Here is a 14,041-nt window from a genome sequence, read left to right as displayed (position 1 = left end):
AAGATTTAATGCACGAGCTGAGCGCTGCTGTTCGTTTGCCGTTTTCGCACCTCTCGCCGTCCCTATGTTGGAGGCACAAGTCTCCTTTGTTTAAAGCCACTGAACACTGGTGATGGGAGCAACGAAACTTTTCGAAGCTTCGAATCTATTGAACCAATCGCTTCGGAAATTGATTCAGTTCTTCGAAGCGTTCGAAACACCACACTCGCTGGCGACACCTGCTGGTCAAAATAGTGTTAAAGCAGATCTTTCCAAACATTTTACACTTTATTTTACAAAATAATAGCAAGATTTGTATTAAAACATGTTTAAAAAAATTATTTAACCTTATTAAGACATAATTAAAAGTGTATTGTGTGTTTTTCAGTTGTATTTAGGGCAAACAAATCATTAAAACCATCTCCCCTTTTAATTATGCACATTTTTGTCATTAAATCTGTCTATAAACAAAAAGTAAACAAAATGGTAGTGTTACTAGCCAGAAGGATGCATGTTTTATGAACTTGCGTAATAAAACTGACCCGAGTTTACCTGACCATATTAGACACTGGTCATTTGTGACCAACTCCCCCTAGTGGTGATCCATCGGATTTTCGAAACGTTTCGAAAGAGTTATGACGTAATGAAGCCTCGTTTGCTAAAATCACGTGACTTGGCCAGTTTGAAACAAGCTCCGAGCAAATTGATTCGAAACGAGAGATTTTGAAAAGTTTCAAAGCCTCATAAAGCGGTGCTTCGGAAGCGACCATCGTTACTGAACACCTCGCGACAAACCAGACCATAATGAAAGATTTTCTGCAATTGACCAAAGTTACGCAGCTCTGCTGTGAGCAGAGCACCCAAAAATACAATAAACTCACAACGTCCTCCTCCACGGAAATCTTTAGTAAAAGGCGAAAGATTTATACGTAGTTGAAGGAAAACTTGAGTTATGTCCAACAAACCTCGACCCAGTGTGCTCCCTGTGCCACACCATAATGTTCAAAAAGGGTAATTTCTGGTTCAGGATCCACACAGACCCTTCCACCTGGGAGGAGCAAAAGAGGTAGAAATACGTTCCTGCGCAAAATAAAGACACAGGCACAGGCTACTAACATGTCACAGTGTGATCTTTTGCTGAGAGGTTTTGGGGAATGAAACTCTGTGCACATTACACAGAGGATGCACCGGCACAGGTTATCTCCAATCTCCATCCCATTAATTTCCATAGCCTCTAGGGAAAAAAAGGAAAAAGAAAGGGCCCCAACAGAACAACAAGGTCTAAGACCTTCAGCTTAATAGATCATTTTCACTTCAAAAATTCTTTTTGGGATTATGATAGCTGGTGTTAGGGCAGGGTGTAGTTTATGGTTAATTTATTTCAGGTAAATAGTAAAAAAGCAAGGGGATGGATTGAGGTTCAGAATGGGGTAGGGTTGTCCTTTTAAAGTACCGATCTAAGGGGTTTACTGATTTTGGGGTAAGGAAGGTAGTTGGCTGGGGCAGAAGCAGGGAATGCTTTTTAAAAAAGAAGGTAAATAAACTTTTTAAAATATAAACAAGCAGACAAAATAAACAAAAATACAGGGGGAATAAACAGGAAGGCTGTCCTCACAAATGGGGAGCGTGTGTTATATGCTGCGTTTTGGATTGGGGATCCGGCTCGACGACTCACCCTGGGCGTAAGATCCTCGTTAGTATAGTGGACAGTATCTCCGCCTGTCACGCGGAAGACCGGGGTTCGATTCCCCGACGGGGAGACGTCCTTTTCGTTTGACTTCTCAAACAACTTGCACGAGCCACCTTTACGCATCAAAATCGGCTGAAGAAGTGCGCTGCGTTGCTCTCGTTCTCACGATGTGGTCGAGCAAAAAGCAATGCGTTGGCCGGGAATCGAACCCGGGTCAACTGCTTGGAAGGCAGCTATGCTCACCACTATACCACCAACGCAGGCAGAAAGGTGTTGCTCAACAGGACCTGTGAATGTCCTGAACCAACTGTTGTTTTAGAGCTGCACTGAATTGATCATGGATTCAGTCGATTCCCTTCCTCGCCTCCTGCTGGTGTCTGTAACTTGATAACCACAGAATCCCAAGAGTCCTCTTTCGAAGGGGAGGTTGGCCGGCGTGATGCCCGTGCGAGAGAGAGAAGTCCTCGTTAGTATAGTGGACAGTATCTCCGCCTGTCACGCGGAAGACCGGGGTTCGATTCCCCGACGGGGAGGTTTGCTTTGTTTCTGGAGTGCCGATTGAAATGTAAGATTTAATGCACGAGCTGAGCGCTGCTGTTCGTTTGCCGTTTTCGCACCTCTCGCCGTCCCTATGTTGGAGGCACAAGTCTCCTTTGTTTAAAGCCACTGAACACTGGTGATGGGAGCAACGAAACTTTTCGAAGCTTCGAATCTATTGAACCAATCGCTTCGGAAATTGATTCAGTTCTTCGAAGCGTTCGAAACACCACACTCGCTGGCGACACCTGCTGGTCAAAATAGTGTTAAAGCAGATCTTTCCAAACATTTTACACTTTATTTTACAAAATAATAGCAAGATTTGTATTAAAACATGTTTAAAAAAATTATTTAACCTTATTAAGACATAATTAAAAGTGTATTGTGTGTTTTTCAGTTGTTTTAGGGCAAACAAATCATTAAAACCATCTCCCCTTTTAATTATGCACATTTTTGTCATTAAATCTGTCTATCAACAAAAAGTAAACAAAATGGTAGTGTTACTAGCCAGAAGGATGCATGTTTTATGAACTTGCGTAATAAAACTGACCCGAGTTTACCTGACCATATTAGACACTGGTCATTTGTGACCAACTCCCCCTAGTGGTGATCCATCGGATTTTCGAAACGTTTCGAAAGAGTTATGACGTAATGAAGCCTCGTTTGCTAAAATCACGTGACTTGGCCAGTTTGAAACAAGCTCCGAGCAAATTTATTCGAAACGAGAGATTTTGAAAAGTTTCGAAGCCTCATAAAGCGGTGCTTCGGAAGCGACCATCGTTACTGAACACCTAGCGACAAACCAGACCATAATGAAAGATTTTCTGCAATTGACCAAAGTTACGCAGCTCTGCTGTGAGCAGAGCACCCAAAAATACAATAAACTCACAACGTCCTCCTCCACGGAAATCTTTAGTAAAAGGCGAAAGATTTATACGTAGTTGAAGGAAAACTTGAGTTATGTCCAACAAACCTCGACCCAGTGTGCTCCCTGTGCCACACCATAATGTTCAAAAAGGGTAATTTCTGGTTCAGGATCCACACAGACCCTTCCACCTGGGAGGAGCAAAAGAGGTAGAAATACGTTCCTGCGCAAAATAAAGACACAGGCACAGGCTACTAACATGTCACAGTGTGATCTTTTGCTGAGAGGTTTTGGGGAATGAAACTCTGTGCACATTACACAGAGTATGCACCGGCACAGGTTATCTCCAATCTCCATCCCATTAATTTCCATAGCCTCTAGGGAAAAAAAGGAAAAAGAAAGGGCCCCAACAGAAGAACAAGGTCTAAGACCTTCAGCTTAATAGATCATTTTCACTTCAAAAATTCTTTTTGGGATTATGATAGCTGGTGTTAGGGCAGGGTGTAATTTATGGTTAATTTATTTCAGGTAAATAGTAAAAAAGCAAGGGGATGGATTGAGGTTCAGAATGGGGTAGGGTTGTCTTTTTAAAGTACCGATCTAAGGGGTTTACTGATTTTGGGGTAAGGAAGGTAGTTGGCTGGGGCAGAAGCAGGGAATGCTTTTTAAAAAAGAAGGTAAAGAAACTTTTTAAAATATAAACAAGCAGACAAAATAAACAAAAATACAGGGGGAATAAACAGGAAGGCTGTCCTCACAAATGGGGAGTGTGTGTTATATGCTGCGTTTTGGATTGGGGATCCGGCTCGACAACTCACCCTGGGCGTAAGATCCTCGTTAGTATAGTGGACAGTATCTCCGCCTGTCACGCGGAAGACCGGGGTTCGATTCCCCGACGGGGAGACGTCCTTTTCGTTTGACTTCTCAAACAACTTGCACGAGCCACCTTTACGCATCAAAATCGGCTGAAGAAGTGCGCTGCGTTGCTCTCGTTCTCACGATGTGGTCGAGCAAAAAGCAATGCGTTGGCCGGGTCAACTGCTTGGAAGGCAGCTATGCTCACCACTATACCACCAACGCAGGCAGAAAGGTGTTGCTCAACAGGACCTGTGAATGTCCTGAACCAACTGTTGTTTTAGAGCTGCACTGAATTGATCATGGATTCAGTCGATTCCCTTCCTCGCCTCCTGCTTGTGTCTGTAACTTGATAACCACAGAATCCCAAGAGTCCTCTTTCGAAGGGGAGGTTGGCCGGCGTGATGCCTGTGCGAGAGAGAGAAGTCCTCGTTAGTATAGTGGACAGTATCTCCGCCTGTCACGCGGAAGACCGGGGTTCGATTCCCCGACGGGGAGGTTTGCTTTGTTTCTGGAGTGCCGATTGAAATGTAAGATTTAATGCACGAGCTGAGCGCTGCTGTTCGTTTGCCGTTTTCGCACCTCTCGCCGTCCCTATGTTGGAGGCACAAGTCTCCTTTGTTTAAAGCCACTGAACACTGGTGATGGGAGCAACGAAACTTTTCGAAGCTTCGAATCTATTGAACCAATCGCTTCGGAAATTGATTCAGTTCTTCGAAGCGTTCGAAACACCACACTCGCTGGCGACACCTGCTGGTCAAAATAGTGTTAAAGCAGATCTTTCCAAACATTTTACACTTTATTTTACAAAATAATAGCAAGATTTGTATTAAAACATGTTTAAAAAAAATATTTAACCTTATTAAGACATAATTAAAAGTGTATTGTGTGTTTTTCAGTTGTTTTAGGGCAAACAAATCATTAAAACCATCTCCCCTTTTAATTATGCACATTTTTGTCATTAAATCTGTCTATCAACAAAAAGTAAACAAAATGGTAGTGTTACTAGCCAGAAGGATGCATGTTTTATGAACTTGCGTAATAAAACTGACCCGAGTTTACCTGACCATATTAGACACTGGTCATTTGTGACCAACTCCCCCTAGTGGTGATCCATCGGATTTTCGAAACGTTTCGAAAGAGTTATGACATAATGAAGCCTCGTTTGCTAAAATCACGTGACTTGGCCAGTTTGAAACAAGCTCCGAGCAAATTTATTCGAAACGAGAGATTTTGAAAAGTTTCGAAGCCTCATAAAGCGGTGCTTCGGAAGCGACCATCGTTACTGAACACCTAGCGACAAACCACACCATAATGAAAGATTTTCTGCAATTGACCAAAGTTACGCAGCTCTGCTGTGAGCAGAGCACCCAAAAATACAATAAACTCACAACGTCCTCCTCCACGGAAATCTTTAGTAAAAGGCGAAAGATTTATACGTAGTTGAAGGAAAACTTGAGTTATGTCCAACAAACCTCGACCCAGTGTGCTCCCTGTGCCACACCATAATGTTCAAAAAGGGTAATTTCTGGTTCAGGATCCACACAGACCCTTCCACCTGGGAGGAGCAAAAGAGGTAGAAATACGTTCCTGCGCAAAATAAAGACACAGGCACAGGCTACTAACATGTCACAGTGTGATCTTTTGCTGAGAGGTTTTGGGGAATGAAACTCTGTGCACATTACACAGAGGATGCACCGGCACAGGTTATCTCCAATCTCCATCCCATTAATTTCCATAGCCTCTAGGGAAAAAAAGGAAAAAGAAAGGGCCCCAACAGAAGAACAAGGTCTAAGACCTTCAGCTTAATAGATCATTTTCACTTCAAAAATTCTTTTTGGGATTATGATAGCTGGTGTTAGGGCAGGGTGTAGTTTATGGTTAATTTATTTCAGGTAAATAGTAAAAAAGCAAGGGGATGGATTGAGGTTCAGAATGGGGTAGGGTTGTCTTTTTAAAGTACCGATCTAAGGGGTTTACTGATTTTGGGGTAAGGAAGGTAGTTGGCTGGGGCAGAAGCAGGGAATGCTTTTTAAAAAAGAAGGTAAAGAAACTTTTTAAAATATAAACAAGCAGACAAAATAAACAAAAATACAGGGGGAATAAACAGGAAGGCTGTCCTCACAAATGGGGAGTGTGTGTTATATGCTGCGTTTTGGATTGGGGATCCGGCTCGACGACTCACCCTGGGCGTAAGATCCTCGTTAGTATAGTGGACAGTATCTCCGCCTGTCACGCGGAAGACCGGGGTTCGATTCCCCGACGGGGAGACGTCCTTTTCGTTTGACTTCTCAAACAACTTGCACGAGCCACCTTTACGCATCAAAATCGGCTGAAGAAGTGCGCTGCGTTGCTCTCGTTCTCACGATGTGGTCGAGCAAAAAGCAATGCGTTGGCCGGGAATCGAACCCGGGTCAACTGCTTGGAAGGCAGCTATGCTCACCACTATACCACCAACGCAGGCAGAAAGGTGTTACTCAACAGGACCTGTGAATGTCCTGAACCAACTGTTGTTTTAGAGCTGCACTGAATTGATCATGGATTCAGTCGATTCCCTTCCTCGCCTCCTGCTGGTGTCTGTAACTTGATAACCACAGAATCCCAAGAGTCCTCTTTCGAAGGGGAGGTTGGCCGGCGTGATGCCCGTGCGAGAGAGAGAAGTCCTCGTTAGTATAGTGGACAGTATCTCCGCCTGTCACGCGGAAGACCGGGGTTCGATTCCCTGACGGGGAGGTTTGCTTTGTTTCTGGAGTGCCGATTGAAATGTAAGATTTAATGCACGAGCTGAGCGCTGCTGTTCGTTTGCCGTTTTCGCACCTCTCGCCGTCCCTATGTTGGAGGCACAAGTCTCCTTTGTTTAAAGCCACTGAACACTGGTGATGGGAGCAACGAAACTTTTCGAAGCTTCGAATCTATTGAACCAATCGCTTCGGAAATTGATTCAGTTCTTCGAAGCGTTCGAAACACCACACTTGCTGGCGACACCTGCTGGTCAAAATAGTGTTAAAGCAGATCTTTCCAAACATTTTACACTTTATTTTACAAAATAATAGCAAGATTTGTATTAAAACATGTTTAAAAAAATTATTTAACCTTATTAAGACATAATTAAAAGTGTATTGTGTGTTTTTCAGTTGTATTTAGGGCAAACAAATCATTAAAACCATCTCCCCTTTTAATTATGCACATTTTTGTCATTAAATCTGTCTATCAACAAAAAGTAAACAAAATGGTAGTGTTACTAGCCAGAAGGATGCATGTTTTATGAACTTGCGTAATAAAACTGACCCGAGTTTACCTGACCATATTAGACACTGGTCATTTGTGACCAACTCCCCCTAGTGGTGATCCATCGGATTTTCGAAACGTTTCGAAAGAGTTATGACGTAATGAAGCCTCGTTTGCTAAAATCACGTGACTTGGCCAGTTTGAAACAAGCTCCGAGCAAATTGATTCGAAACGAGAGATTTTGAAAAGTTTCAAAGCCTCATAAAGCGGTGCTTCGGAAGCGACCATCGTTACTGAACACCTCGCGACAAACCAGACCATAATGAAAGATTTTCTGCAATTGACCAAAGTTACGCAGCTCTGCTGTGAGCAGAGCACCCAAAAATACAATAAACTCACAACGTCCTCCTCCACGGAAATCTTTAGTAAAAGGCGAAAGATTTATACGTAGTTGAAGGAAAACTTGAGTTATGTCCAACAAACCTCGACCCAGTGTGCTCCCTGTGCCACACCATAATGTTCAAAAAGGGTAATTTCTGGTTCAGGATCCACACAGACCCTTCCACCTGGGAGGAGCAAAAGAGGTAGAAATACGTTCCTGCGCAAAATAAAGACACAGGCACAGGCTACTAACATGTCACAGTGTGATCTTTTGCTGAGAGGTTTTGGGGAATGAAACTCTGTGCACATTACACAGAGGATGCACCGGCACAGGTTATCTCCAATCTCCATCCCATTAATTTCCATAGCCTCTAGGGAAAAAAAGGAAAAAGAAAGGGCCCCAACAGAAGAACAAGGTCTAAGACCTTCAGCTTAATAGATCATTTTCACTTCAAAAATTCTTTTTGGGATTATGATAGCTGGTGTTAGGGCAGGGTGTAGTTTATGGTTAATTTATTTCAGGTAAATAGTAAAAAAGCAAGGGGATGGATTGAGGTTCAGAATGGGGTAGGGTTGTCCTTTTAAAGTACCGATCTAAGGGGTTTACTGATTTTGGGGTAAGGAAGGTAGTTGGCTGGGGCAGAAGCAGGGAATGCTTTTTAAAAAAGAAGGTAAATAAACTTTTTAAAATATAAACAAGCAGACAAAATAAACAAAAATACAGGGGGAATAAACAGGAAGGCTGTCCTCACAAATGGGGAGCGTGTGTTATATGCTGCGTTTTGGATTGGGGATCCGGCTCGACGACTCACCCTGGGCGTAAGATCCTCGTTAGTATAGTGGACAGTATCTCCGCCTGTCACGCGGAAGACCGGGGTTCGATTCCCCGACGGGGAGACGTCCTTTTCGTTTGACTTCTCAAACAACTTGCACGAGCCACCTTTACACATCAAAATCGGCTGAAGAAGTGCGCTGCGTTGCTCTCGTTCTCACGATGTGGTCGAGCAAAAAGCAATGCGTTGGCCGGGAATCGAACCCGGGTCAACTGCTTGGAAGGCAGCTATGCTCACCACTATACCACCAACGCAGGCAGAAAGGTGTTGCTCAACAGGACCTGTGAATGTCCTGAACCAACTGTTGTTTTAGAGCTGCACTGAATTGATCATGGATTCAGTCGATTCCCTTCCTCGCCTCCTGCTGGTGTCTGTAACTTGATAACCACAGAATCCCAAGAGTCCTCTTTCGAAGGGGAGGTTGGCCGGCGTGATGCCCGTGCGAGAGAGAGAAGTCCTCGTTAGTATAGTGGACAGTATCTCCGCCTGTCACGCGGAAGACCGGGGTTCGATTCCCCGACGGGGAGGTTTGCTTTGTTTCTGGAGTGCCGATTGAAATGTAAGATTTAATGCACGAGCTGAGCGCTGCTGTTCGTTTGCCGTTTTCGCACCTCTCGCCGTCCCTATGTTGGAGGCACAAGTCTCCTTTGTTTAAAGCCACTGAACACTGGTGATGGGAGCAACGAAACTTTTCGAAGCTTCGAATCTATTGAACCAATCGCTTCGGAAATTGATTCAGTTCTTCGAAGCGTTCGAAACACCACACTCGCTGGCGACACCTGCTGGTCAAAATAGTGTTAAAGCAGATCTTTCCAAACATTTTACACTTTATTTTACAAAATAATAGCAAGATTTGTATTAAAACATGTTTAAAAAATTATTTAACCTTATTAAGACATAATTAAAAGTGTATTGTGTGTTTTTCAGTTGTTTTAGGGCAAACAAATCATTAAAACCATCTCCCCTTTTAATTATGCACATTTTTGTCATTAAATCTGTCTATCAACAAAAAGTAAACAAAATGGTAGTGTTACTAGCCAGAAGGATGCATGTTTTATGAACTTGCGTAATAAAACTGACCCGAGTTTACCTGACCATATTAGACACTGGTCATTTGTGACCAACTCCCCCTAGTGGTGATCCATCGGATTTTCGAAACGTTTCGAAAGAGTTATGACGTAATGAAGCCTCGTTTGCTAAAATCACGTGACTTGGCCAGTTTGAAACAAGCTCCGAGCAAATTTATTCGAAACGAGAGATTTTGAAAAGTTTCGAAGCCTCATAAAGCGGTGCTTCGGAAGCGACCATCGTTACTGAACACCTAGCGACAAACCAGACCATAATGAAAGATTTTCTGCAATTGACCAAAGTTACGCAGCTCTGCTGTGAGCAGAGCACCCAATAATACAATAAACTCACAACGTCCTCCTCCACGGAAATCTTTAGTAAAAGGCGAAAGATTTATACGTAGTTGAAGGAAAACTTGAGTTATGTCCAACAAACCTCGACCCAGTGTGCTCCCTGTGCCACACCATAATGTTCAAAAAAGGTAATTTCTGGTTCAGGATCCACACAGACCCTTCCACCTGGGAGGAGCAAAAGAGGTAGAAATACGTTCCTGCGCAAAATAAAGACACAGGCACAGGCTACTAACATGTCACAGTGTGATCTTTTGCTGAGAGGTTTTGGGGAATGAAACTCTGTGCACATTACACAGAGGATGCACCGGCACAGGTTATCTCCAATCTCCATCCCATTAATTTCCATAGCCTCTAGGGAAAAAAAGGAAAAAGAAAGGGCCCCAACAGAAGAACAAGGTCTAAGACCTTCAGCTTAATAGATCATTTTCACTTCAAAAATTATTTTTGGGATTATGATAGCTGGTGTTAGGGCAGGGTGTAGTTTATGGTTAATTTATTTCAGGTAAATAGTAAAAAAGCAAGGGGATGGATTGAGGTTCAGAATGGGGTAGGGTTGTCTTTTTAAAGTACCGATCTAAGGGGTTTACTGATTTTGGGGTAAGGAAGGTAGTTGGCTGGGGCAGAAGCAGGGAATGCTTTTTAAAAAAGAAGGTAAAGAAACTTTTTAAAATATAAACAAGCAGACAAAATAAACAAAAATACAGGGGGAATAAACAGGAAGGCTGTCCTCACAAATGGGGAGTGTGTGTTATATGCTGCGTTTTGGATTGGGGATCCGGCTCGACGACTCACCCTGGGCGTAAGATCCTCGTTAGTATAGTGGACAGTATCTCCGCCTGTCACGCGGAAGACCGGGGTTCGATTCCCCGACGGGGAGACGTCCTTTTCGTTTGACTTCTCAAACAACTTGCACGAGCCACCTTTACGCATCAAAATCGGCTGAAGAAGTGTGCTGCGTTGCTCTCGTTCTCACGATGTGGTCGAGCAAAAAGCAATGCGTTGGCCGGGAATCGAACCCGGGTCAACTGCTTGGAAGGCAGCTATGCTCACCACTATACCACCAACGCAGGCAGAAAGGTGTTACTCAACAGGACCTGTGAATGTCCTGAACCAACTGTTGTTTTAGAGCTGCACTGAATTGATCATGGATTCAGTCGATTCCCTTCCTCGCCTCCTGCTGGTGTCTGTAACTTGATAACCACAGAATCCCAAGAGTCCTCTTTCGAAGGGGAGGTTGGCCGGCGTGATGCCCGTGCGAGAGAGAGAAGTCCTCGTTAGTATAGTGGACAGTATCTCCGCCTGTCACGCGGAAGACCGGGGTTCGATTCCCTGACGGGGAGGTTTGCTTTGTTTCTGGAGTGCCGATTGAAATGTAAGATTTAATGCACGAGCTGAGCGCTGCTGTTTGTTTGCCGTTTTCGCACCTCTCGCTGTCCCTATGTTGGAGGCACAAGTCTCCTTTGTTTAAAGCCACTGAACACTGGTGATGGGAGCAACGAAACTTTTCGAAGCTTCGAATCTATTGAACCAGTCGCTTCGGAAATTGATTCAGTTCTTCGAAGCGTTCGAAACACCACACTTGCTGGCGACACCTGCTGGTCAAAATAGTGTTAAAGCAGATCTTTCCAAACATTTTACACTTTATTTTACAAAATAATAGCAAGATTTGTATTAAAACATGTTTAAAAAAATTATTTAACCTTATTAAGACATAATTAAAAGTGTATTGTGTGTTTTTCAGTTGTATTTAGGGCAAACAAATCATTAAAACCATCTCCCCTTTTAATTATGCACATTTTTGTCATTAAATCTGTCTATCAACAAAAAGTAAACAAAATGGTAGTGTTACTAGCCAGAAGGATGCATGTTTTATGAACTTGCGTAATAAAACTGACCCGAGTTTACCTGACCATATTAGACACTGGTCATTTGTGACCAACTCCCCCTAGTGGTGATCCATCGGATTTTCGAAACGTTTCGAAAGAGTTATGACGTAATGAAGCCTCGTTTGCTAAAATCACGTGACTTGGCCAGTTTGAAACAAGCTCCGAGCAAATTGATTCGAAACGAGAGATTTTGAAAAGTTTCAAAGCCTCATAAAGCGGTGCTTCGGAAGCGACCATCGTTACTGAACACCTCGCGACAAACCAGACCATAATGAAAGATTTTCTGCAATTGACCAAAGTTACGCAGCTCTGCTGTGAGCAGAGCACCCAAAAATACAATAAACTCACAACGTCCTCCTCCACGGAAATCTTTAGTAAAAGGCGAAAGATTTATACGTAGTTGAAGGAAAACTTGAGTTATGTCCAACAAACCTCGACCCAGTGTGCTCCCTGTGCCACACCATAATGTTCAAAAAGGGTAATTTCTGGTTCAGGATCCACACAGACCCTTCCACCTGGGAGGAGCAAAAGAGGTAGAAATACGTTCCTGCGCAAAATAAAGACACAGGCACAGGCTACTAACATGTCACAGTGTGATCTTTTGCTGAGAGGTTTTGGGGAATGAAACTCTGTGCACATTACACAGAGGATGCACCGGCACAGGTTATCTCCAATCTCCATCCCATTAATTTCCATAGCCTCTAGGGAAAAAAAGGAAAAAGAAAGGGCCCCAACAGAACAACAAGGTCTAAGACCTTCAGCTTAATAGATCATTTTCACTTCAAAAATTATTTTTGGGATTATGATAGCTGGTGTTAGGGCAGGGTGTAGTTTATGGTTAATTTATTTCAGGTAAATAGTAAAAAAGCAAGGGGATGGATTGAGGTTCAGAATGGGGTAGGGTTGTCCTTTTAAAGTACCGATCTAAGGGGTTTACTGATTTTGGGGTAAGGAAGGTAGTTGGCTGGGGCAGAAGCAGGGAATGCTTTTTAAAAAAGAAGGTAAAGAAACTTTTTAAAATATAAACAAGCAGACAAAATAAACAAAAATACAGGGGGAATAAACAGGAAGGCTGTCCTCACAAATGGGGAGCGTGTGTTATATGCTGCGTTTTGGATTGGGGATCCGGCTCGACGACTCACCCTGGGCGTGAGATCCTCGTTAGTATAGTGGACAGTATCTCCGCCTGTCACGCGGAAGACCGGGGTTCGATTCCCCGACGGGGAGACGTCCTTTTCGTTTGACTTCTCAAACAACTTGCACGAGCCACCTTTACGCATCAAAATCGGCTGAAGAAGTGCGCTGCGTTGCTCTCGTTCTCACGATGTGGTCGAGCAAAAAGCAATGCGTTGGCCGGGAATCGAACCCGGGTCAACTGCTTGGAAGGCAGCTATGCTCACCACTATACCACCAACGCAGGCAGAAAGGTGTTGCTCAACAGGACCTGTGAATGTCCTGAACCAACTGTTGTTTTAGAGCTGCACTGAATTGATCATGGATTCAGTCGATTCCCTTCCTCGCCTCCTGCTGGTGTCTGTAACTTGATAACCACAGAATCCCAAGAGTCCTCTTTCGAAGGGGAGGTTGGCCGGCGTGATGCCCGTGCGAGAGAGAGAAGTCCTCGTTAGTATAGTGGACAGTATCTCCGCCTGTCACGCGGAAGACCGGGGTTCGATTCCCCGACGGGGAGGTTTGCTTTGTTTCTGGAGTGCCGATTGAAATGTAAGATTTAATGCACGAGCTGAGCGCTGCTGTTCGTTTGCCGTTTTCGCACCTCTCGCCGTCCCTATGTTGGAGGCACAAGTCTCCTTTGTTTAAAGCCACTGAACACTGGTGATGGGAGCAACGAAACTTTTCGAAGCTTCGAATCTATTGAACCAATCGCTTCGGAAATTGATTCAGTTCTTCGAAGCGTTCGAAACACCACACTCGCTGGCGACACCTGCTGGTCAAAATAGTGTTAAAGCAGATCTTTCCAAACATTTTACACTTTATTTTACAAAATAATAGCAAGATTTGTATTAAAACATGTTTAAAAAAATTATTTAACCTTATTAAGACATAATTAAAAGTGTATTGTGTGTTTTTCAGTTGTATTTAGGGCAAACAAATCATTAAAACCATCTCCCCTTTTAATTATGCACATTTTTGTCATTAAATCTGTCTATCAACAAAAAGTAAACAAAATGGTAGTGTTACCAGCCAGAAGGATGCATGTTTTATGAACTTGCGTAATAAAACTGACCCGAGTTTACCTGACCATATTAGACACTGGTCATTTGTGACCAACTCCCCCTAGTGGTGATCCATCGGATTTTCGAAACGTTTCGAAAGAGTTATGACGTAATGAAGCCTCGTTTGCTAAA

The 14,041-nt window shown here is 43.4% G+C and overlaps 21 non-coding genes across 21 annotated transcripts; 10 read left to right on the top strand and 11 right to left on the bottom strand.

Moving 5' to 3' along the window:
• Positions 1-817: 817 nt before the first annotated feature.
• LOC129449368 (U5 spliceosomal RNA) lies at positions 818-932 on the bottom strand. Its single transcript, XR_008646117.1, has one exon. It is a non-coding gene; the product is annotated as a U5 spliceosomal RNA (small nuclear RNA).
• A 735-nt stretch (positions 933-1,667) lies between these two features.
• Positions 1,668-1,739, top strand: trnad-guc (transfer RNA aspartic acid (anticodon GUC)). Its single transcript has one exon. It is a non-coding gene; the product is annotated as a tRNA-Asp (tRNA).
• Positions 1,740-1,857: 118 nt separating this feature from the next.
• On the bottom strand, positions 1,858-1,929 carry trnag-ucc (transfer RNA glycine (anticodon UCC)). The gene has a single exon. It is a non-coding gene; the product is annotated as a tRNA-Gly (tRNA).
• Positions 1,930-2,130: 201 nt separating this feature from the next.
• Positions 2,131-2,202, top strand: trnad-guc (transfer RNA aspartic acid (anticodon GUC)). The gene has a single exon. It is a non-coding gene; the product is annotated as a tRNA-Asp (tRNA).
• An 850-nt stretch (positions 2,203-3,052) lies between these two features.
• Positions 3,053-3,167, bottom strand: LOC129449390 (U5 spliceosomal RNA). Its single transcript, XR_008646135.2, has one exon. It is a non-coding gene; the product is annotated as a U5 spliceosomal RNA (small nuclear RNA).
• A 735-nt stretch (positions 3,168-3,902) lies between these two features.
• On the top strand, positions 3,903-3,974 carry trnad-guc (transfer RNA aspartic acid (anticodon GUC)). Its single transcript has one exon. It is a non-coding gene; the product is annotated as a tRNA-Asp (tRNA).
• Positions 3,975-4,352: 378 nt separating this feature from the next.
• trnad-guc (transfer RNA aspartic acid (anticodon GUC)) lies at positions 4,353-4,424 on the top strand. The gene has a single exon. It is a non-coding gene; the product is annotated as a tRNA-Asp (tRNA).
• An 850-nt stretch (positions 4,425-5,274) lies between these two features.
• Positions 5,275-5,389, bottom strand: LOC129449357 (U5 spliceosomal RNA). Its single transcript, XR_008646107.1, has one exon. It is a non-coding gene; the product is annotated as a U5 spliceosomal RNA (small nuclear RNA).
• A 735-nt stretch (positions 5,390-6,124) lies between these two features.
• Positions 6,125-6,196, top strand: trnad-guc (transfer RNA aspartic acid (anticodon GUC)). Its single transcript has one exon. It is a non-coding gene; the product is annotated as a tRNA-Asp (tRNA).
• Positions 6,197-6,314: 118 nt separating this feature from the next.
• Positions 6,315-6,386, bottom strand: trnag-ucc (transfer RNA glycine (anticodon UCC)). The gene has a single exon. It is a non-coding gene; the product is annotated as a tRNA-Gly (tRNA).
• Positions 6,387-7,510: 1,124 nt separating this feature from the next.
• Positions 7,511-7,625, bottom strand: LOC129449358 (U5 spliceosomal RNA). The gene has a single exon (XR_008646108.1). It is a non-coding gene; the product is annotated as a U5 spliceosomal RNA (small nuclear RNA).
• A 735-nt stretch (positions 7,626-8,360) lies between these two features.
• trnad-guc (transfer RNA aspartic acid (anticodon GUC)) lies at positions 8,361-8,432 on the top strand. The gene has a single exon. It is a non-coding gene; the product is annotated as a tRNA-Asp (tRNA).
• A 118-nt stretch (positions 8,433-8,550) lies between these two features.
• Positions 8,551-8,622, bottom strand: trnag-ucc (transfer RNA glycine (anticodon UCC)). Its single transcript has one exon. It is a non-coding gene; the product is annotated as a tRNA-Gly (tRNA).
• Positions 8,623-8,823: 201 nt separating this feature from the next.
• On the top strand, positions 8,824-8,895 carry trnad-guc (transfer RNA aspartic acid (anticodon GUC)). The gene has a single exon. It is a non-coding gene; the product is annotated as a tRNA-Asp (tRNA).
• An 849-nt stretch (positions 8,896-9,744) lies between these two features.
• On the bottom strand, positions 9,745-9,859 carry LOC129449356 (U5 spliceosomal RNA). Its single transcript, XR_008646106.2, has one exon. It is a non-coding gene; the product is annotated as a U5 spliceosomal RNA (small nuclear RNA).
• Positions 9,860-10,594: 735 nt separating this feature from the next.
• Positions 10,595-10,666, top strand: trnad-guc (transfer RNA aspartic acid (anticodon GUC)). Its single transcript has one exon. It is a non-coding gene; the product is annotated as a tRNA-Asp (tRNA).
• Positions 10,667-10,784: 118 nt separating this feature from the next.
• On the bottom strand, positions 10,785-10,856 carry trnag-ucc (transfer RNA glycine (anticodon UCC)). The gene has a single exon. It is a non-coding gene; the product is annotated as a tRNA-Gly (tRNA).
• Positions 10,857-11,980: 1,124 nt separating this feature from the next.
• On the bottom strand, positions 11,981-12,095 carry LOC129449299 (U5 spliceosomal RNA). The gene has a single exon (XR_008646054.2). It is a non-coding gene; the product is annotated as a U5 spliceosomal RNA (small nuclear RNA).
• A 735-nt stretch (positions 12,096-12,830) lies between these two features.
• Positions 12,831-12,902, top strand: trnad-guc (transfer RNA aspartic acid (anticodon GUC)). Its single transcript has one exon. It is a non-coding gene; the product is annotated as a tRNA-Asp (tRNA).
• Positions 12,903-13,020: 118 nt separating this feature from the next.
• trnag-ucc (transfer RNA glycine (anticodon UCC)) lies at positions 13,021-13,092 on the bottom strand. Its single transcript has one exon. It is a non-coding gene; the product is annotated as a tRNA-Gly (tRNA).
• A 201-nt stretch (positions 13,093-13,293) lies between these two features.
• Positions 13,294-13,365, top strand: trnad-guc (transfer RNA aspartic acid (anticodon GUC)). Its single transcript has one exon. It is a non-coding gene; the product is annotated as a tRNA-Asp (tRNA).
• Positions 13,366-14,041: the final 676 nt, after the last annotated feature.

Source organism: Misgurnus anguillicaudatus, chromosome 10 (assembly GCF_027580225.2).
Source record: "Misgurnus anguillicaudatus chromosome 10, ASM2758022v2, whole genome shotgun sequence".
Taxonomy (NCBI): Eukaryota; Metazoa; Chordata; class Actinopteri; order Cypriniformes; family Cobitidae; genus Misgurnus; species Misgurnus anguillicaudatus.
This window is presented reverse-complemented; position numbering and strand designations above follow the sequence as displayed.